Source organism: Hirundo rustica, chromosome 18 (assembly GCF_015227805.2).
Source record: "Hirundo rustica isolate bHirRus1 chromosome 18, bHirRus1.pri.v3, whole genome shotgun sequence".
NCBI classification, from domain to species: Eukaryota; Metazoa; Chordata; class Aves; order Passeriformes; family Hirundinidae; genus Hirundo; species Hirundo rustica.
Window position 1 is genome coordinate 10,145,255 of NC_053467.1, and position 21,501 is coordinate 10,166,755.

A 21,501-nucleotide genomic window follows, 5' to 3' on the forward strand; every position below is an offset into this window, starting at 1 on the left:
CTGGGAATTCTCTGCTCCCATTTCCTGCGGCACGAAGGAAAAGCTTTGCGAGGAAAGCTCTGCCCACAGCAGGGACAGAGCCCTGAAAACCACCCAAAAACCTTGGTTTGTTGCACTCAGAGCTTCTCAGAGCAAAATAAAGGGCAGCAGCCAGGCCAGAGGTGAAGAAAAAAATTGTGCAGTTAAGACTGGATGTTACTTTAAATTAATTAATTCGTTAATTTCTTGTTAATGCAAGGAAGTTTTTCAAATTCAAAGAGCTACACCATGAGTGGATTTTCAGCTTTATCTAAAAGCCAGGCCTGGGAAATTAAAATACAAAAAATCGGTAAAAATTGGTAAAAATACCTTAGAAAAACTAAAACTAATACATATATATATATCTCCAAAATAATCTTAAAATAATCTTAACCTTAAAAATGGTAAAAATATCTAAAAAAAACCCTAAAAAATCTAAAAAAAAAATAAAGAAAAATCTCTTTCAGATCTCTTTCAAAGCTATGGCCTTGACTTGTACTCCTTGAGGGTATTTATTGCTGCAGGGCATCCATCCAGCTTTGCTCAGCAAGGATCACCTTCCTGCCCTGCCACGGAGAAAAGAAAATGGATCTCTGATAAATAATTGGCATAAATTAGATCTGAAATTTTCTTTTTCTAGGAGAAAACCTGTAACCAGCAGGCTCTGAAGGTTCTGAAGTGCAGATGTTACCCAGGCTTAGGTGGGGAGCTGCCAATTAAAAGATGGGAACGAGAAAGAGAATTCCCAAAATGGAATTTCAGCCTCAGCTCTGGCTGATGGGATCCTCTGGATGCCACTGGATTAAATATTTTCATCAGGAAAAATAAAATATTCCTGTTTTTTCCCCACCCTCGGGCAATGCGAACTGTAAACATCCAGCGCTGCTGATGCATCAGAACCCAAATTATCTCCAAGGATAGAATTCTGGGCAGGTCACAAATCCAGCTCCAATTTCACTCAGCAAATATTTAATTTGTCATCTGCTAATTAACTGGAGTAGCTGGAATGTTTTCCAAGGTGCCCAGGAGAGTTCCAGGCCCTTTCAGGAGGTTTTAAATCCAATGATGCACTGCCTTTGGCTCAGGGAAACTCAGGGAAATGTCCCCAAATGGAATCGGATTCCCTGCAGACGAGGACGATCTCTGATTTTACAGCAGAGAGGGAATTTCGGAGCAGAGCTCTGAAGATTTTTCTCGTGGTTATTTCTGCGTTTTTCCCCGCTCTGTTCCACCCTTTGATCCCTCACTTTGTGTCGCTTCTTCATGAAACAAATTCCACCTGGTTTCCCTCCATGGCACACGAGGAGCTGGGCATGGCCTGGGATATTTTCCCCTTTCCTGCCACAGAAAGTGTCTGACTTTATTTACAGGGTTTGCTAAAGGTTTGCAGCAATTCCAGCTTATTTTAATTGGCATTTTCCACATCCTTATTTAACTGAAACATGAATTCTGCAATATAGAAACCCAAGGGACCCTTTCCCCCCCCCCCTTTTCTTTCTTTAGTCTTGTCTGTTCTATGTCTTTTCTTTTCTTTCTTATTTCTTGCTCTTTGTCTTTCTTTTCTCTCTTCTTCTTTCTCTTTCTTCTTTGTCTCTTCTCTTCTCTTATCTTCTCTTCTCTTCTCTTCTTTTCTCTCTTCTTCTTTCTTTCTTTCTTTTCTTTTTTTTGTTCCTTCATTTGAAGCCATTTCCAGCCATTTTTTCCCGCTCCCTCTTTAACCAGGGTCCATCCTGGCGCTGCTCTTGCTCCTGCCCAGCCCACTTTAGCAATTAAAACACCTGGGAGCCAAACTGGGAATATATTGATTTTTCCACATAGCTGCTGGCCACGGATCCCTATTCAGATATAAGGTGGAATCTCTGGCTTCTATCAAAAAGGAGAGAGAACTTCAATCGAGGCAAAAAAGGAGACACAAAAAATATTCAATTAATGGAGGCTTTGTTCAGTCCCCTTGGCACACAGGTATTTTTAAAAAAGAAATTATGTTGTACAGCAGCCTGCTCTGCCAAGCTGTGTTATTCCAGATATCCCAGATATCTCCTCACATCCCAGCCTCCCGCGATTTTCCAGATTTCTGCCATTCATGGGAAAGCTGCAGTTCTAGAAAACGCAGTTCCAGCCCAAACCCCGTCCTGGTGTGCAGGAAGAATCCTCCCGATTCCCTCTTTCCCCGTGTCCTGAACTCAGGGTCAGCAGCATCCAATCCTGGGGGTCAAGGAACAAAGCAGACCCTGGAAAATGAGAGTTTTCCAGAGTTCCCTTCGGAATGATCCTGAGGGAGGGAGAGATCGGAGAGGCTGGGAGGGAGGGACAGGAAGCCGGGAATGGATTCCCACTGCCAGAGGGCAGGGATGGATGGGAGGCTGGGAAGGAATTCCTGGCTGGGATGGAATTCCCAGAGCAGCTGCGGCTGCCCCTGGAGCCCTGGAATGTCCAAGGCCAGGTTGGAGCACCCAGAGACCGCAGGAGGTGTCCCTGCCCATGGCGCTGGTGATCCTTGAAATCCCAGCTCAAAGCATTCCCTGATTCCCTGAGATATTTTGATATTTCTCAACTATAGGGACAATCAGCGATGGGTTTGAACTGAAAAAATTGATATAGGTTGGATACAAACAAAGAAACTTTTACACTGAGAGCAGCAAAATGCTGGAATTCATCACCCAGGGAGGTCATGGATCCACCCCTGGAAAATCCAAGGTCAGGTGGGACAGGGCTCCAGGCAGCCTGATCTCACTGAAGGTGCCCTCTCAGGGGGCTTGGATTCAATGGCCTTTAACGACATCATCCAACCCCAGCCTTCCTGCAATTCCACACTCACATCCTAATTAAACATACCCAGGAGGGATTAGAATATTAAGAACCAGAAAACAAGGCTGTCTGTCAAACCTTTTAAAGTTTTTATTTATTTTTATACACTTTAAATTTTTTCTAATTTTAATTTTAATTTTTTGCTTTGTTTTATTTAAATAGTTAGTTAGTTTTAGGTTTAGTTTTGGGGTTTTATTTATTTATTATCCTTACTTTATTTATTCTTTCATTTATTATTCTCACCCTTGTTTTCTTTTATTAATTTTTCTCCTTTTCCTATTTATTTATGTATTTATTTATTCATTCATTCTTATTTTATTTAATTATTTGTTTAGTCTTCTTCTCCTTGTTATTTAATTATTTATTTATTCTTATTTATCTGTTAGTCTTACCCTTATTTTCTCCTGTTTATCCATTCATTGATTTATTCTTTTTATTTATTTATTTATTTATTTATTTATTTATTTATTCTTATTTATTTATTATTCTTATCCTTATTTTCTTTTGTTTATCCATTCATTGATTTAGTCTTATTTATTTATTTATTTATTTATTTATTCTTATTTAAGAATTATTCTTATCCTTATTTTCTTTTGTTCATCCATTCATTGATTTATTCTTATTTTATTTATTTATTTATTTTAATTTTTATTATATTTATTATTTATTATATTTATTATTTTTTATTTTTATCCTTATTTTCTTTTACTGATTTATTTATTTGTTTGCTTATTCTTATGTTATTATTTTTTTTATCTATCTATCTATCTATCTATCTATCTATCTATCTATCTATCTATCTATCTCTCTCTCTATTTATCGATTGGATTTATTTTCTATTTAACCAGGCAGCTTTTCCTTGCATTCCGGGGGCGGGTTTGGCCCCGATTCCCGGGTTATTTCCACAGCCTTGAGGAGAGGCCGCGCTAAAACTCTGCCTGGTGCCAGCGCCTTGACGTCAGCGTCACGGATTAGCGGGACCCGCGGAGCCCAAAGCCTCCTTAGGCGGTGACAGCGGGGTCACTGCGTGCCCGACACCGCCGAGCCCGGCACGGGGACGCCGCCGTGACCCACATCCCACCCGGGAAGGGCAGCAGGGGAATCTCCCAGCGCCGGAGCCGGAGCGGCCCTGCCAGAGCAGATGAACACAAACAACTCTGCCTCTTGTTGGGCTCTTTCAGAATGGCCAGTTCATTCTGTCAGGTAATGTACTGATATGTCACCGAGACACACAGAGCAGGCACACGCAGACAAGAGATTTTCACAGAGGTTCTTCTGATCCAGCTCCCAGCTGAGAGAGCGGAGAGAAGAGACCCCTTTGTTTATTTCTTACTTTTTATACATTTGTGGGTCTAGCAGGAGATTGGCTTTTTGGGGTTTCCACCCCTCAGCCTCAGTGGCCAGATGAATTGTCAGTTACAATTGTTTTCAGGTTAGAAATATGCAAACAAAGGACAGAGAATGAAAAACAAACCATTTGTTTATGTTACATCTGTGGGAAAGGTAGAAAACTGCTCTTAATATTGTACAATAACTAAAAAGATCTGACTCCATTCAAGAAAATCAAAAGGCTCAGGAAAACCAGGGTAACATTGATATATCTTAAACAGATTAAAAACGAAGGAAACGCAGAGTTGTGGTTGGGAAGGATCTCAAAAGCCTCCTGATCCCACCACCCATGGGCAGCAGCACCCTTCACCATCCCAGATGGTGCCAAGCCACAGGAATTCCAAGGAGCTGCATCTCCCCACTCTTCTCCTGGGGTTTCTCTTCCTCTGCCGATGTCTGGGCACCGATAATTATTGAAGGCTGAATAATTAACAGTAAATACAATTGTAGAACAGCCCAGGTTGGAAGGGAGTCACGAGGATCAAAGTCCAGCTGCTGACAGGAGCTGTGCTGTGACTAAACGGGATGTTTGTGATTCACTCAGTTTGTATTTCAATTCAGTTTATATGACTTTTAATTTCAATTGCAGTTTCTATGATTTTTAAAGGGTATGGAAACACCGGCTCAGTTCAGGAGGTTTTGCCTGTCATTCTTATAAGAGACAGCTTTAAACCTAAGTTTAAGAACTTAGGCTTAAGTTAATGTGCATAGAAAGGTGTTTGAAGAGCTCTGTTAATGCAGGAAAACTCCTTTATTCCTTTGATCTGGCAAAACTTTTCTTACAAAATAAAATTCCCCACATACATCACCGAGGACTTGTCTGCAGCACCACTGAATCCATATCACTCTTGGAAGTCAATCCTTCCAGGACTGCAGTGACATTTGGAGGAAGTCCCCACACTCAACTTCTCTAATGAATTAATTAACTAATTAATTGTGGCACCATAAATATTTTAGGGAGTACCACAAACAGTTTTCTTGAGAGTTGGTTGTCTGTATTTTTTTTTTTTCCCCACAGTTGGCTGCAAGGCAAAAGCTGCTGCTGCTCCCAGAGCTCTGCTTTCCTCAGGAATGGAAACCAAAGCCGTCACACTCGCTGGGAATGTCTTCCCAAGCGTTTGCTCCCAGGACAGTTAAATTAGAAACCAACCTTTAGCTCCTGCCAGCACTCCAGAGAGTGAAGATTTGGTGTCTGTGATGCCTTGGGAGGGCTGAGCTGGAACAGAGGCTGGGCAGAGCTGGAGAATAAAGCAGAGATTTATTCAAAGGCCTTCAGGATCCACCTTGGGCAGGACAAGAGCCTGGCCAGGGCTGCACCCAAGGGGGCCCCAAAACGGTCCCCAAATGGACAAAGGGTGACGAGGTCTCCCACTTGGATCAGTTCTGGTGCATTTGCACATTTTGGGGTTGAATTGTCCAATGGCAGCTCCGGGCTGTGAGGTCCCATCCTTCTTGTTCCTCCCTCCAGCCACCCTTGTTGGTGCTTTTGGGGCTGGGAGTTGTCCTTGGTGTGCAGCAGGAGCAGGATTTGTTTTGTGTGGCTGCTGTGTGCAGAGAGCTGAGTGACCCCGAGCGTGAGCTCAGAGCCTGGAACACAGCAAAGATAAAACTTAAGGAATCATCTGCACACAGGAAAACATTCCAGCAGCTCCCCCTCATCGAGGCAGGATGGGCTGGAAGCAGAAATCCTGATTAATGTCACATTAACTGGATGTAACTTAAGCTCTGGTGAAGTTAATTTGGTTTGAGCCCTGTGCATGAGCCAGCAGGAGCTGTGTCCCCAGCTCGGAGCTGTCAGTCCGACAGTCACAGCCTGTGCTCCAGCACCCCAAATTCACTATTTCCTTGAATTTTAGACCTTTAGCTTACGTGTAAAAGGCCCAAAAGTTCATCAAATCTGCTGCCGCAGTGAAAACTTTGATCTCTGCGAGTATTGACACCCCTTTATCAGTTTAGCCTGAATTTTTCCCTGCCATAAACAACCCTGAAATGCCTGGACATGGTGGGATGGAATCCTCGGAACAGCACAAGCCAGAGGTGTTTTCAGGGAATGCAGAATCTGCAGGATTGCACTTCAAATATTCCTGCAGGACTTGGGGTTTTTCAGTCCTAAAGAAGTCCCTCAGTGGCATTTCTGGTGGGAAATTCTGAATGGAAACCAAAGGGCTTTGGACAAGCAGGGAACTGAAGATTTCTGGGGAATTTGAACCGGATCTCGCTGCTTTCACTGGCATGGCACAGAAAGCATCAAGAACAGGGTGAGGACAGAAAGAGAGCTCCCCAAAACGTTCCTGTTTTAGCTGGATTTTGCAGAAACTGGTGATCACTTTGTATTTACACCAAACCTTCCTGCTTTCGGGATGAATATTTGACAGTTAATTTCTCCTGTTAGACACAGCCCTAGGCCGGGCTCAGAGCCCAGCACTCCCCAGTCCCAGCCTGACCTCTTCTGACCTAGTGAAGAAAATCAGTTTAAGCAGCACTCTCTTGACGCCAGGCTGAGAAATTCGGTGCCATAAACACGAACCTCAAATCGAATTTGGCATTTTCGGCGCGATTTTTGCACGTCGGGGTTAAGATAAAGACGCTGCTTTAGTCTGAGCAGGTCATAAAATCCTTTCTGGAGCTGACAGCTCCACACGAGATTTCCTCCGGGGTGCGAATTTGGGGGGGCAAAGTTCAACAACACCAGGAAAATTTGAGGAGCTCTTCAATTCATAGAATTGGATTCTGAGCTGGAAGGGACCAAAGGATTAAAATCTAAGCCCAGCACATTGAGGCATCCTTTTCATAGATACAGAATGCAGAATTTCCCGATGTCTTCAGGAAAATTGAAACCCCAGTACTAAAATATGGGGCTTTTTTCCCCTAAATCCCCATTTTTGGAGCAGTTTTCCCAGGAGAGCAGCAACAGCAAACAAGCAATTAGCACTCATTAGGGGAGCCCTTCATCCCTCAAATTCCCAAACACATTTTCCCTCCCAGGACAAGGAATCCTGCTGATTTCACACTCCCAGGCCTGTTGTTAACAAACCAAACCAGGCTGGGATTAGTCCCAATCCCGAATTTTCCGTGCCAGGCCCAGGTTCCCACCTCCCAGACATTCCTGGAGGATCGTTTGTCCCGAGACAATCGTGGAGTCACCAACAGGACTCATCCAAATAAAAAGGAGGTTCTAATTTCCCGGTTGCTTTGCCAGTTCCATGCATCTATTTACCTTTTCCCAATTATTTTTGTGCTGCCTGCTATTATTTTATTTTATTTTATTTCCACTTTTCCCTTCTTAAACCAGCATCTTTTCCCTCCTTTTCTCCTCAACACCCCTTGACAATAACTCCAGCAGCACATATTGATTCTAAGCTGACATCTCGTTCTCCTCACCCTCTGGAGAGGCCAAGAGCGGGCTGGAAGCCAAAATGATTGACTAAAAAATAAAAAAAAAATTAAGAACAGGGCCCGAAAAAGTCAAATTATCTTGAGGTTTTTATGCAGCCTTAATGCACTTAGAGTATTAAAGTGACTGCGGGGAGTTAAGTGTTGTCATTTCGAAGAGGTTTAATGAAAGCCGGCCGCGTTCCCCCATTAAATGGATAAAAGCTTTCCTTTATCTGCTGCAGAATTTCCTTCACCTGTAACTCTATCCCCTGCTAATCACCGTGTTCTCTGCGTGGAGTGCGCTTTAAATACCCCAGGAGCTGAACAGCGCGTTCTCTTCCACCGCCCCGGAGAGCAAATCCCGCATCCGACACCTCGCTGTGCCCTGGCAGAGACCCGGGAAAGGGTTAAAGGGAAACAAACGCGTCCGGAGCTGCGGCATCGCATCACCTGCGGCCAAAATCCATCGCCACACGCGAAAAGCTGCGCTGGCTTTGGGGGGAGGCTGCGGCTGGAATGGCCTGGAAGGGAGGAAAAGGAGAAAACAGAAAAAAAAAAAAAATCCATTAAAAAAAAAACCAGAAACAAAAGCAAAAAAAACCAAAACAAAACCAAAAAAAAACCCCAAAAACCAAACCAACAACAACAACAAAAACTAAAAAAAGAACCCAAAACCAAACAAAAGCAAACCTAACCCAACCAAACCAACAACAACAAAAAACCCAAAACCCCAAAATAACAAAAACAACAAAAAAGAAACAGAAAAACCCCAAAACAACAACAACAACAACAAAGCCCCAACAACAAAACCAAAACCCACAAAAACCCCCCAAAAAACTAACCCAAACAAACAAAAAAAAAACCTTCCAGTGTTTGCAGAAAGCTCAAAGGACACGGAGATAAATGAACAAAATGTTGGCATGGAAATTAATGCACATTCTAATTTAATCTGGGAATGTTTGGGTTGGGTTCTAATGAGTTTCAGAAATTAACGCACATTCCAATTTAATTTGGGAATATCTGGGGTGGCTTCTAAGAAGTGGTTTCAGAATGGAAAGACGAAGTCCCAGAGCTACCAGACTGTCCCTATAGTGCAGAATATCTTTAAAGATGAAGGCAAATTAATCATTTTGGCTTCATTAATTCCCGTAGAATGCATCAGCGTTTGTGTCCAAAGCAGGTGACCCAAGAGCTGAGCTCTCGCTCCCACCCTGGGTGTTCAGGATGCCCAGCTCAGCCTGTTGGACAGAAGATAACTTTTAAACCTTTTTTATTTTATTTCTCTAATAAATAAATAATTAAAACACATTAACTAACATAACATAACATAACATAACATAACATAACATAACATAACATATAAATAAAAATTAAATAAGTAATAAATAATAATATAAATTAAATAAATAAAATATATAGTAGATAAAATAATAAAGAAATAAAAAATAAAATAAGTAATAATAAATAAATAAATAAATTACCAATAAAGGCTTGCTTTGCCTTTTCCCCAGAGAAAGGAATTGTAGGGTTGTTTGGTTTTTTTTCCAGGAGACTTTGCACCACTCAGGGTGGGTTGAGCTGAACATCTCAACAGACTGGGAGTGGCACAGAAGATGCACAAAAGAGCAAGACCATCGGTGAAAATCAACCCCAGATGTTCCCCTGGCACGGTTGGAAAAGCCCAGGAGTGAGGACCAAATTAACATTGGAGCCAGGGGAATCCATGGCCAATAAGAAAATTAGAAATTAGAAAAATTGCATAATTTAGGATCAATGAACGGGAACGGCTTTGAATTTTTTTTTAAATTTTTAAAAAATTTTATTTAATGTATAAATGTGCAGAAAGCCCGGTAAGAGGCGTGAGTGTGTGTGTGGAATATTTCCCGTGGCACATCCTGGCCGGAATAAAGTAACACCTGACTCTCCATCGCTTCAACCGTAGCCTTAGAGGGTTTTTATTTTCCTCCCGAATTTCGGTGCCGTGCCCAGCCCTGCCAGGGGAGATTTCCCCCTGCCCCCGAGCTCCCCGCGGGGCCCCAGGCCACCTGTGCTGGGTAAAAATAGCTGCCACCCCATGCCAGGGTGACCTTGGCTCCGTGTCCCCGCCCAGCGCAGAGGCTCCAGGCTGGCGCACACCAGATGAATCTGCAGGGATCAAACCCAGCCTCGAGCTCTCTGCTCCGTCCCCGCCGCCGTTCCCAGCTCCAGCTGCTCGTGTCCCACTTTCCCGCTCCATTTGTCACCTTGTTCCTGTCCTGGAGAACGTTCCGTGCCTGAGACCGTCCCCCTGAGCTTCTGGAAGGGAAAGAGAAGCTTTGGGAAACTGAGAGCTGGTTGAACTCTTGGATGAAGGTCCATAAGTAGCAGAAAACTCAACATTTTTGAGGTTCATACATTCCATTCACCTCACTGCTGCAGCTTTCAGCTACTCGTGGTTTTGCTGCAAATAATTCTCGAGCAGCAAGAAAACCCTCGACCTGGAATCCCCAAACCTTTCCTCCCCAACATCCTCTCAACCTGGAGTCATGGAATTTTGGGGGTGGGGAGGGACCATAAAGCTCATCTCGTTCCCAGGCAGGGACACCTTCACAGCCCAGGGTGCCCCAGATGCACTTTTAGTGCTTGGCACCCAGGTACACAGAAATAAACCACACTGATGGATGTTCATTCAATCCAGATTTATAAAAGCTGGAGAAAAATCCCATATCCCACTGCAGGTATTAAGCACCGGTGAAGCTTGGACCTTCTAGAATTAAGCTGTATTTACCCAGAGCAGAGTTTTGCCCAGATTCTCCACACAATTAAATCTTTGTGCTCCCAGAGTGGAGCTGGGATCAATCACCCGTGAATCCATACACTCCAAGAGAATTTATTTTATGTCTGATGACTGAAATGAAGCCACAGAAGAGCTGGAGTGAAATGAGACCTTTCATGCTATAAATCCTTTGTTATTTTTAATGGAGAACGCTTGATTTTAATTTATCAAACAGAATTTTCTTGTTTCCCGAAGTGTTCTGCAACCTGTGCCTCCGCTTGCTAAGGGTCCAATATTTATGAGAGGCTCTCATGGTCAGGGTGGAACAGCCTGGCCAAAATATCCACAGTTTCATTATTCCAGGCAGGCTAAAAAAAATTCTTTAAAGGGTTTTGAGCACCACTGGTCACTCCAGGGATCCCCCAGGGAGGGATTCTCCACCCCTGAAGGGACAAAACATCCAGCAGCAAAACTGACCACGCCAAAGGCAGTGGGAATCTTTTCATGGCCACAGTTTGCACGGGATTTGTGAAGACTGCAAATTTCCAATAGTGAAGGTCTAGAGATGAACTTCACCAAATTTTACCAAATATCTTTACACCGAATTTTATTTTCTGGTGCTTCTATCAAAGTCCGTAGAGCTGAGAACAGGCTCCACTCCTCAGCACAAGAGCTCTACAAACACCTGAGCTTCCACTAGTAAATAAACTCCAAAATCTGGTTTCTAACAACATTTTTTGATCCAGAAAAATATTCCCTGTTATCCCCAGCACTGCTCTGAATCCTTAACTTCTCCTTATTCAATTTTTCTGCCTCAGCTGTGCCAGTGGTGCCAGAAACCTCACTGCACAATTACTTCAGGATGTATTTTCCCTTGCATTAACCATTCATTTGTCATAGTTGTACTCAGAAAACAAACACCTTAAGGCCACCCTGCAGGGTGGAAATTTGCATTGATCTGCAAGACATCCCTCCAGCAACGCATTAAATTCTCTGCTCTCAAATATGCCGAGGTTTGAAGTGCATTAAATTGAGAGTTCCACACTGCTGGGGAACAAAACAAAACAAAACAAAACAAAACAAAAAACCAAAAGCCACCCTTGTTCATGTTCAGATTTTTGATTCTGCAAGGTTCTTACGCACAAAAAACCACTGAAAATATTCCTAATTATTAATTTGCTCCAGAGTTAGAGAGCATTTCTCTCTGTGCATGTGATAATTCAGGAGATAACGGAGGAAAAAGGAAAATCTCTGAGCTGCAGAAGCAGCTGCTGCGTCTCTCTCCGTGCCGAGCTGAGGTCCCCACGCAGGAGAGGATGAAAATCTCTGCAGTAATTTTTCTGCAGCTGGGACAAATCCAAATTGATGGTCAGTCCCCTTAATCCTGCAAATTATACGAAGCGTTACTCACTCCTCAGCATTTTTTTATTTTATATCATTTGTCAGAACGGATCCAGTTCTCACCGGCCAGGCCAGAAAATCACAGTGAGAACCAGCAGTGTTCCAGGGACATCGGGTTCTTATTGTCCTGGCCTGGGCTGTAGAGATTCACTCAATGCCAAAACCTTCCAAATCAGGTGGTGAAAAGTGGGGTGAACGTGAGAGTATTTGGGCAGATCCATTTTGGGGGGAATAACAGCAGAGAGCACCACAAATATGGGAGGAGCAACAGATCCTTGTCCCATCCCTGGAAGTGTCCAAGGCTAGACTGGGTCTCTGGAAGGTTCCCTGCCCATGGATGGAGGGAGGAGATGAGTTTTGAGTTTTAAGATTGAGTTTTCCAACCCAAACCATTCCATGATCTGTACAGGGACATGTGGAAGATGTTCTGGGTCCTTTCCGGATGTGGAAGATGTTCCAGGTCCTTTCCAGAATTCTGCCTCCCCTTGCTGTTTGCATGATTTTGGTTTATCAAGCTCCAGTTCACTTTCAAACATCACAGCTGCAGGCAGAGCCCCTTTTGGAGAGCCTGAGCACCTTTTGGCTGTGTTGTTTTGGGGTTTGATACCTTTGGCAGGGACTAAATTACCTCAGGAACTGGAAGCCTCTGACAGAAAGGAGGTGAGTTATCCATGATCTTTTCTACCGGAAGGATCCAACCTCTGCATCCTCACATGGAAGAATTTCTTCCCAATATCCCATCTAAACCCACTCTTCGTCAGTTTAAAAACATTTCCCCTCATCCTATCAGTGTGATTCCTGATGAGGAGCCCCTTTTCCACTTCTTTGCAGGCCCCCATCCGACACTGGAGGGCTGTTAAAAAATCCAAGTTATTTTGTAAAAGTTCTGCTCTTAAACGCTGCAATTCAAAATTATATTAATGAAATTCCTGAAAATTCTTCCAAGCACTTGACACCGGCCTTGGCACCTCTATCCTACAATAAATATTGATTGGTTTATAGTGATCTGTAAAGTCTAAATCAACCTGGAAGAACCAAAATCGTGGGGGTTTTTATCTTCTTTTCGGTTACAGTCAGGATTAAAAGCTCGAGAGATGCAGTTCATGTTCGGACTCAGACGTTTATTAATTCTTATCTCTGTTACAGTCTCAAAAGTTGTGAGTTCTGCTAACAAAGTGAAAAATGGCTCAGTCTCTGTCTCTCTACAAGACCTTTTAAGGGTAAATTGTCCAATTAAGAGATGACACCTGAATTATTTTTACTGTTACCCCAATATCCAACCACCCCCGGCCCGCAGTGCGGATTTTTCTCCCCAGTTCCAAAATCCCACCCGGGCCCAGGAGGGAGAAGGTGAAAAAGAAGGACTGGCCCCCGCCCTGACCCCTCCATGGTGCTTTATCTCTGTGTCGCTGCGTTCTGAACCCTGCAGCGCTGAGTTTTGCACCCTGTGCTGTCACACACTCCTGTTTAACTCCACACCCACAACCCCGGCGCTGTCACTCCGGTTTGGAAGCCTTCTCCACAAATTCAGCGTTTGTTTGGGGGTCAGCACAGAAATCTGGAATTCCCCGCGCCAAGAGCTCCAACACAAACCCTCCCCACAGGCACAACTCCGCTCTGCATTTCCCCTGGTCTGTGCCAGGCCCAGAATCCCATTTCTTGTGACAACAAAGGCCTGGACACCGTCAGGAGTTCCCTGCTGTCCCTGCCAGGGAGGTGACACACGGGCACAGATCGCTGCACCCTGACCTTTCCACGGAATGGGAGCGCTTGGATTCCTCCAAATGCCTCAGCTGCCGCCTGGCACTTGTTTTCTTCAGCCGGTTGTGTTTGGGGGTGAAAAGCAAACAGGTCACTGATTCCCACCTCGGGAATAACGGGATGAGGGGCCCTGAGTGCCCCTGAGGGAGGAGCAAGAGGTTTTTTTGGTGTCATATGAATCTATAAATGGATTATGGGATCAGGGGATGGTTTGAATTGGATGAGACCTTAAATTTCATCTGACTTCAAGGGCAGGGACACCTTCCACTGTCCCAGGCTGCTCCAAGCCCCGTCCAGCCTGGCCTTGGACACTACCAGGGATCCAGGGGCACCCACAGCTGCTCTGGGAATTCCATCCCAGCCCCTCACTGTTGTAATAACCTGATCAAAGACTCCATTATTTTCATGAGGGAAAAAGACCAATTTTTTATTCTCACAAAACTCGTTTTGTGCAGTTTCCACCGGCCTCGTGCGCACCTTTAATTGGCCGACGGCTTTCTTGGCAATGGCTCTGTTGGTTAGCCAAAGGCATTCAACTCGTCCATCAATTCTCTGAATTCTTGGATTGTTTGCCTATTTTCTTTACTGATTCTCATGGCACAAACCCTTTGTTACCGCATTTCTGTTTAACCCAGGAATAAGTTTTTGTACTAAAGAGTTTTCATACGGAGGTTGTTTTCGCACGGGAACTTGCAAATTACCCGGAAGCGTCAGGATATAACTTTGGCAATTCAGCAGAGCCTGATTTGATGGGGCCTTTCTTTTATAATTCCTCTACCTGTCACGACCTCACCGTCCTCACAGGGAAGAATTTCTTCCCAATATCCCCTCCTCACCTGCTCTTTGTCACTTCAAAGCCATTTCCCCTTGTCCTACCCACGCAATTCCTGACGAGGAGCCCCTTCCTTGCCGGCCCCGCTCAGACGTCGGAGGGCTGTTAAAAAACCCAAGTTATTTTACAAAAGTTCTGCTCTGAAACGCTGCAGTTCCAAAAGTGAGTGACTTCCAGGAGATTCCTGAAACTGGCATGGTTTAACTTGCAACTGGAAGTCGCAAGTCAAAATTTGAACTTTGAACACATCAAATTCTAAGGTCTGAACGCATGAAGTTGGTAACTCCAGACTCAACTCCTGGAAGAAGGAAAACCTTGCCAGGAATTCCGGGCAGATCTGCACCTACATTCATATATAAGGATATTTGGAAATGGGAAAAAATTGGATAAGGAAGGTAAATCAGTTTTTTAGTCTTCCATGGGTTATCAAGCAACAATTTCCCAGGAAAAAAAAGGTACTTCAGGCAACTCCTGGAACCTCCCAAAATGGAACAAAAGGAAAAGCCCAGTCTGATCCCAAGGCACAGAGCATTCATTTGGGATAAACCTCTGCAGGATTCCCTTTTCCCAAGCTGTGTTTGCTGTGGTGGGGAGCAGAGCCCTGCCCGAGCATTCCCTGTGAGTCGGAGCCCGTTGGGATTGGCAGAATCCCGAGGGAAGCACAGAGCCCTGAGAGGGGCACAATTCCAGTGAAATCAGCTCCATCATCACTCCCAGTGCTGGCCAGGCTCCAACCAGCCTTGGACCCTCCTGACAGTGCAATTCCTCTCCCAAACCAGAGGATAATTCTTCTCCAGGTCAAAAAAGCTTAAAGAAAGCTGAAAAAAAAAATATTTTTTAATGGGGATTTTTTTTCCCTTATTCCAATAGCATGAAAAATATCCAAAATTTAACATTTCTTCCAACTATTGCACAAGGTTTTAGCGCTTCAGTCTCTTTATTTTATGTCTAGATAACCCAAAGCTGTCCCCAAAACGGAGCTTTAGCAAAAAGCAATTCAAATAATTTAAAACAAGAGGACTGGGGCAGGTTTTATATGGCCAAAGGGGAAAGTGGAGAAAGACAAAGAGGTCAAGTTAAAAAAAAACCTGTAGGAGAGTTGGGAGTGAGCCCTGAATGGATACAAAGCCATAATTTCCATCTTCACAGTCCTGCATTGAAAATAGCAGATATTTATATATATTTCTTTTTATATACATATATTTTTATGTATTTTTTATATATATATATATATACAGCCCTAATTTATCCCTGGCTGCCTGGTTATATATTGGACCTCTCCACTTTTAGCAATGAAAATAAAATAATTTGTATCTGAGGCTCTCAGGTTCCCAAATCCTTCTCCTCCCATCCCAGCTGGCAGATGCCTTCAAAACTAAAATTCTGCTGTCAGCTGGGGAGCAGGGATAAACCTATGGAAACTCCCTTCTTTTTCAGTTCTAAGGGGTAAAATCCCAATTTTTTTTTAGCATTACCATCCCTCCAGTAATGCAGAAAACTCTACGGCCTCTAAAATACTGTATCAGCATGAATAACTTCATTTATAGATGTTATTTTTCTCTTTTGGGGAGGAATTGAATTGAGAATTTCTGCTGGAACAACACAAGATGTTTCCCCTGCTGTTGCTCAGGAATTATTTCTTCTCCTGCTCCTAAATCAGGGAGAAGCACCAAGTCTAAACCTTAAATACAGGCAGCAAACACACCCCATAAATTAAAAAAAAAAAAAAAAAAAAGAAATAATTTTGAAAGTATTTCATTTTAAATGAAATTAAGGAGAAAATGAGAAGAATGAACAGAAGAAAATTACAAAACTCAATTATTTTGCATTTAAACCCACAAAAAAATAGCAGCAACTCAAAAAGCTAGAGCCTGTGAAAGACTTCAACCTTGTAAAATACAAATCCACATTTTCCAGGGTAAAATTCCAGGGGTTTTTCCTAGGTTTTTTTTATATTTTCTGTAAAATTCTGGGGCTTTTCTTGTGGCAGAGAGCTGAATGTGGCTGTTCCTGGACTCCACTCACACATCAGAACATGCAGCATGTACAGAAAAAAGAGAATATTCCAGCATTCAGTGAGAGAGACACAGAAGGAAGAACATCACCCCTGATCCATGGAAACACTCTGGCAAAGCCAAATAAAAAAACAAACAAACAACAAAAAAATCATGAAACTCCCTTGTAAATAACTCAAGTTTTTGAAAAGTATGCATTTGGGCTCTTCTTGTTTCATTTCTGAGCCTCCTGGGCATTATTTTGCATTATTTTTGTTCAAAACCCACAATGATTCATGGGTTGATGACTTTGGTTCCTTGTTCTTTTGACTTTCTTATAAATCAGTAGATGGTGGGAATTGATATTTAAAACATAAAACCCGGGGCGGGAGGATTCTAAAAAACCCTGAGAGCTGCGGATGCTGATTTTTAGGGGAGGAAAAATAACTTTAATAAAGCTTTGAGCGTTGTTCCCCTCTGTGTGTTCCAACAGGTAAAGGTGCCCAGAAAATCTGAAATATTCCAGAATATTGGAAATATTCCTAATTCTGGAGAGAAGATGTAAAAAAAAACCACAAAACCCTCTGGAAAAAGATTCCCCCACACGCCCAATCAGAAACATTTTTTTCTTCACTCATCAAGAAGCAAAATACTAAATATGAATATTCTACTGCGATGGGAAAATTAAAGCAAAATGTTTACTGCCTTCAAGTTAAATATTTTACTCTTGCTGAGGAGAAGAAACTGAAGCAATCCAGCCAAACTTTGCAGCGGGGGACAAAACTTGCTTTTTCCTGGTCGGGTTTTGCTGTCCAAACATTGCGAGCAGCTCTGATAAACATCTGCATAATGAGTATAAACATGTGGGCAGCGCGGGGATGCGGCATTAAACACGGCAGCAGGGTTTGGGGGGTTTGTTTATGTGCAGAGTGGGCAGCAGCTGCTCAGCTTTTCACCACCTCAATCCTGGGTTGGTTTGGTTTTTTTTTTTTTTTTATGGCAGGGAAAAGCTGGATGTGCTCAACCCTGAGGGCGTTTGGGGTCCTCGTGGGATGTGGGGTGGTGGAGAGCCCGAAATTTCGTTTATGGCTCGCTGTTGCTTCTTTCTCTTCTTTTCTCCTGTTAGAGTCGGGATTAAAAGCTCGAGAGATGTTCGGACTCAGATGTTTATTAATTCTTATCTCTGTTACAGTCTCAAAAGTTGTGAGTTCTGCTAAAAAAGTGAAAAATGGCTCTGTCTCTGTCTCTCTACGAGGCCTTTTAAGGGTAAATTGTCCAACTAAGAGATGACACCTGGATTATTTTTACTGTTACCCCAATATCCAACCACCCCCGGCCCGCAGTGCGGATTTTTCTCCCCAGTTCCAAAATCCCACCCGGGCCCAGGAAGGAGAAGGTGAAAAAGAAGGACTGGCCCCCGCCCTGACCCCTCCATGGTGCTTTATCTCTGTGTCACTGCGTTCTGAACCCTGCAGCTCTGAGTTTTGCACCCTGTGCTGTCACACACTCCTGTTTAACTCCACACCCACAACCCCGGCGCTGTCACTCCGGTTTGGAAGCCTTCTCCACAAATGCAGCGTTTGCCTGGGGGTCAGCACAGAAATCTGGAATTCCCAGCGCCCAGGGTTCCAACAGCTCATTTTGAAGTTTTATTCACACGCAGTGATTCCGTCCCTCCCCTCACCAAGTGAATAAAATGAAGTTGTTGGGGATTTTTTTTTGGTGGGTTTTTTTTTTGTTGGTTTTTTTTTTTTTTGGCTGCAGCTCTTTCAAACCCTCAGAAAACGCAGAAACCTCCAGGAAAACGATCCCTCAGCCCTTTGCAGCAAGGACTTTGCTGCAGCAGCAGCTCTAAAACAAATGTTTGCCCATGGAGAGGCTCTATTTGTTCAGGGCAAATAAAGAATAAATCAGGGGGGTTGTTGGGAATAACTCACGGGGCTGATGCTCAGGGCCTGTTTTACTCCATGGAAAACTCTTGCCAGGGTCCCTGTCCCCTCTTGGGGGCCACAAACTCTGGCCCTATTTTTAGATCTGGCCCTAAGTCAGGGGTGGATGGATGGATGGATGGATGGATGGATGGATGGATGGATGGATGGATGGATGGAAGGAAAACAAGTGGAGTAAAATTAGGATGTCGAGTGAATTGCCCACCCTTTGTGTAAAAGGCAAGAGGAGAAATCAGTCCTTAGGAAATCACAATTTTTGTGGAAAAAAGAAACAGCATTTTCCTTGGGATGCCAGGCTCAGCAGGTTGGTAACGACATCGACAGCTGAAAAACTCCAATTTTCATTGATTTGAGCCAAAATCCATTGGCTAACCTCAAAAAAAAACATCATTATTTGAAGCAGCAGGGCTACTGAGGGAGATGTGGGCAAGGACGAGGAGAGGGAGAAGTGTGATGCACCCACAACATCTTGGGGAATTTTTGGGACTCAGCTCTGCCAAACTTCCCAATTTTTTCCCCCCCACTGTGAACATATCACCCTCATTAAACCAAAACGACACAAACCTCCCAGGGCAGGTGGCAGAACCGCTGTGACATCTCCCATGGGTGCCCCCCTCTCTCCAGGGTGACATTCCCCCCTCTCAGAGCCCCCAAATCGCTGGGTCAGTGCCCATAAAATTCACCTGATCGCCAAAAAGAGTTTGGGATCGGCCTCGGAATTCCCTGAGTGATCCCAACGCCTCCTGTGATATTGCGAATTATTTTACTTGAGCTCTGCCAGCCTAAATACAGAGGGGAGATGGGTTTGGGTTTATTATTGACCCCCTCTCAGTCCATTGATGGCATTTATGAACTCAATAGAGTTGTAATATAAATTATATACATATAAAAGACATAAATATAAAAATATTCTTTGGGTTTGTCCCATTCTTCAATGAATGTGAGAAAACACGGGCTCTGCCTCCAGCATATTTGTACAGGACCGACTTTTTAAAATACCTGCTTGAATTACCTTTTATAGCAGCTCTCTTCCCCAAAATTTCAGCAATTTTAGCATCATTTTAAACTGCAGAGGCAGGAGGAGGAGAACTGTTGATATTCTGATATTTTTCCAGATATTCACACGGAGAAGTGTTTGCCACATAAAGCCCAGCTGGAAGATGCACAAACAAAGTGATTTTCCAAAGTACAAACCCTGGTTTTTGTCATTTTTTTTACTCTCAGCCCACCTCTGCAGCAATCCCTGAGAATTCCCCCAGTTCCTGGCTCCCAATTCTGCCCCAGAGGCAGCAAGGCTGAAGTGGAGATTTGGAATTAAAGCTGGATTTCAGCTACCTGAGGTCCTGCTGATCCTTTTTGTCCCCCCCAGGGGTTTTAATTAACACCAGGCACTGGTGGGACTCCAAGCCTACTCCAGGATTTAATTAAGGCAGGACTGATTGACCTCCCTAAAGGGGAATCTTTAATACAATAAAAATAGATCTAATATCATCTAAATATATAAAACCAGATACAATAAAAATACCCAAGTCTGTCTACAGACTCGCTGCAACGATCCTGATTTTCCCTTTTAAAAGGGCTGCTGCTGACTTTTTTCCAGGAATTTTTCCATCTCCCTCCATGGGATATGAAACGTTAATCTGTTGTTTGACAGTAATCTTTGCCTGTCATGAACAACATCCCCACAGTAAAAACAGATTTTTTCCCCCCTAATTCACCCCAGATCCACACTCCAGACGCTTCCCAGTTGTTTTATGTCCGAAGGATTAAAACACTTGCAAATATTAAGTCCAATCCACTCGAAGGGAGGGCATAAATTAATCCTAATTGAGCCCCAGCAGCTGTAATTCTCAGCAGGATGAATTATCTAAGGGGGATTCTTGCTGAGGAATGGGGCTGAGTCATGTGCATCCCATTCTCTCCGGGCTGCAAATCAACACAGGGAGCGCAGCAATCAGCCCAAAGGATGGAATGAACAATTCTTTTATTCCAAAATCAATACGGGGAAATTGATGCCCAAACGTCCCCGGGCTTTGTGGCGCGGTTCTGGTTCTGCAGAAGGAGCACAGGCTCAGAGCTGATTGCAAAGCAGGGGGAGAGGAGCTTTTGTTAGGGATGAAAACACCAGGAGCCTGTGGCACAAGAGCCTGAGAGCATTTGGCTCCTTTTGGTCCCTGCAGGAACTGAAGGTTTTTGTCTCCCAAGGCAGCTCAGAGTGCCCAGCTCAGGAATGCTGGACACCTGAACTTCAAAGGAAGATGAACGATTTGGGCTGGAGGGAATTTTTTGGGATCACCAGCAACACCTGAGTCACCTCTGCCTCGTTTGCAGAGCACTAAATGCTCATTATCTCATTAATTATCACCTGCATGGGGTTAATGCCTATTTATTCCACCCCCAGGAGCACAGCCAGTGCTGCCCCGTGCAGAGGTGAGTCCCAGTCCAGGGTTTTAGGGATTTAAGTGACAGGATTTCTGATTGGAAAGGCCCTGATTTAGTGGATTTGGGGGACAGAAAAGCCCTCCAGAGGCTTTGGGAAGTTGTTGGATAAATGCTGTTTGTGCAGAACGTGCTCAGAGTTGTTCCCTGGGCACCTTGTGGAAGTGAAACCAGCATGGAGTTGATTCTTTCTCACAAACTCCTTTTTCAGGGGGCTGGAAAAGTTCCCAGCTGCCACCAGATACCAAAAAATTGCTCCATGGGTGAGCTGCTGAAATTCCTTCTTTTGTGAAATTGCCAGATCCTGACTGATACCTCACTCCAGGTTTTCTTCCTGTGGATGTGCAGGGCAGGGAGGAGACTTTGGGGAGAGGCCCTCATGTGATCCAGCCCATAATAAGCAGCCATTAAAGGGATTTAATAGAATTCTCATTAAACCCGAATGACATAAACATAATGTTACGACGCAGGAAAGAAATGTCCTAGTTCAGCTCTGGGATTGTTGTTTACTTGTTTGTTTGCATCTGAAATAATCTTTACCCCAATTTCCCAGTTTTCTTCCATAAATACACAAAATATCAGCCGGCTGCTTGGTTCAGTTCGAGCTAAATATGGCTTTTTAATTTCAGATAGATCTTTTTGCTGCCCTAAAATGGCAATCCGTGCGCAGGGCCGCGCTCAGCGCGAGTAGCAGATGCTGTGCCTGAAATACTCCCGTAAACAAGGCCCCGAGACTTGAAAAAACACCGCTCCGAAAAAGACCCGTTCAGTTAGGTCATT

At 43.8% G+C, this 21,501-nt stretch overlaps 1 long non-coding RNA gene across 1 annotated transcript; it reads left to right on the forward strand.

The window, feature by feature from the left end:
• Positions 1-3,863: 3,863 nt before the first annotated feature.
• LOC120761084 (uncharacterized) lies at positions 3,864-5,482 on the forward strand. Its single transcript, XR_005703552.1, has 2 exons — positions 3,864-4,029; positions 5,234-5,482. It is a non-coding gene; the product is annotated as an uncharacterized LOC120761084 (long non-coding RNA).
• The last annotated feature ends 16,019 nt before the right edge of the window (positions 5,483-21,501 follow it).